Source organism: Hordeum vulgare, chromosome 6H (assembly GCF_904849725.1).
Source record: "Hordeum vulgare subsp. vulgare chromosome 6H, MorexV3_pseudomolecules_assembly, whole genome shotgun sequence".
NCBI classification, from domain to species: domain Eukaryota; kingdom Viridiplantae; phylum Streptophyta; class Magnoliopsida; order Poales; family Poaceae; genus Hordeum; species Hordeum vulgare.
Genome location: NC_058523.1, coordinates 255,482,214 through 255,483,998, shown reverse-complemented (window position 1 = coordinate 255,483,998; position 1,785 = coordinate 255,482,214).

Below are 1,785 nucleotides of genomic sequence, written 5' to 3'. Positions count from 1 at the left end.
GTGGCGGTCGAACGGACTCCGGTGATGGCGGCTCCGCGAACTCCGGCGAACACGGACGAACTTCGGTGGTGCTCCGGTGTTGCTCCGCGGTGCTCGAGGCTGCTGTGCTGTGTGTGCGAGGCGGCGGCGCTGTGCGAATCGGGAGCAAAGGCTTCTGTTCCAGGGGCTTTATCACGAGGAGGAATCCTGGTGTGATGGGAACTCCTGGCCAGGACCTGGAGCGCTACTCGGTCTCGGTTCTCCCGTGTTCGGCTATGTCTGGGAGGGAACGAGGCGTTGGGCGCTGTGGGGTCCTGGCGCTGGGGAAATCGCTGGCTAGCTCGGTGCCTGGGCAAGGCATCGTGGGCACGTGGTTTGCTGGCTGGGCTGAGCCTTTGGCTCGGCCTGGCCAGCTGGTTCCTTTTTTTAAGTAAAGTCACAAAAAAAGTATTAAAATAATAAAAAAATTTAAAGAAAAATAAATAGAGAAAATAATGATAATATACGTATACGAAAATATATACATATATATATAAACAATATATATATACGCATATGGCAATATATATATATAAGTATATATCGATATTTATATTAAAATGCTAATATAGACACATCTATATAAGTATAAAATAAATCCCCTAATAAAAAAAATAAAGAAACCCTAGTTCCACCTAATGCAAACTTTTGAAAATGAGTTTTATTGCAATAGGCCACACAACGAGCATTGAAAAACTCAACTAAAAATAATTTGGAGTTTATAACATTTGCAAAACCAAATCGGATAACCCCAAATAATATTCTAAACATTATGCACTTTTTATTTGACACGGGAGAAGTCATGTTATCTCCACTCCAACAAATTTCCCGAAGTTACATAATGAATAAATTTTTCAAAAGGCCAAATAATGCATAAAAAATATGAGATGCATATGAATGATTTATTAATATCCGAATTTAAGAAAATTGGGATGTTACAAACCTACCCCCCTTAAGATGAATCTCGCCCTCGAGATTTGGGTTGGCTAGAAAATAGGTGTGGGTAGTCCTGCTTGAGATCCTCCTCTCGTTCCTAAGTAGCCTCTTCTTCGGTATGATGATCCCACTAAACTTTGCATAATCTGATTGTATTGGTGCGAGTAACTCTCTGTGCTGTCTCCAGAATCTTAACAGGCTTCTCCTCATATGTCAAGTGAGTCTCCAACTGAATTGCCTCGAGTGGCACTGTATATCTCTCAAAGGGACATCTGCCATCTCGGCATGACACTTCTTCAGCTGGGATACGTGAAACACATTATGAACTCCTGACAAAGCTTCTGGCAACTCCAGCTGATAAGCTACCTCTCCTCGATGCTCCAAGATCCTGTAAGGCCCCACAAAGCGTGGTGCTAACTTACCTTTGATTCCAAACCTCTTAATTCCACGAAGTGGTGAAACTCTAAGGTATGCATGGTCTCCTACCTCATATGTCACCTCCATACGCTTTGCATCGACATAACTTTTCTGTCTGGACTGTGCTATCATTAGCCTGTCACGAACCAACCTGACTTTCTCCTCGGCATCTCTAATCAAGTCTCGTCCAAAGAACTGACGCTCTCCAACCTCATCCCACATCAATGGTGTCCTGCACTTAATGCGATACAGAAACTCAAACGGTGCCATCTGCAACCTAGCCTAATAACTGTTATTATATGAGAACTCTGCATATGGTAAATTATCATCCCAACTGGACCCGTAGTCCAAAGCACAAGCTCTCAACATATCCTCCAATATCTGATTCACCCTCTCAGTCTACCCATCAGTTTG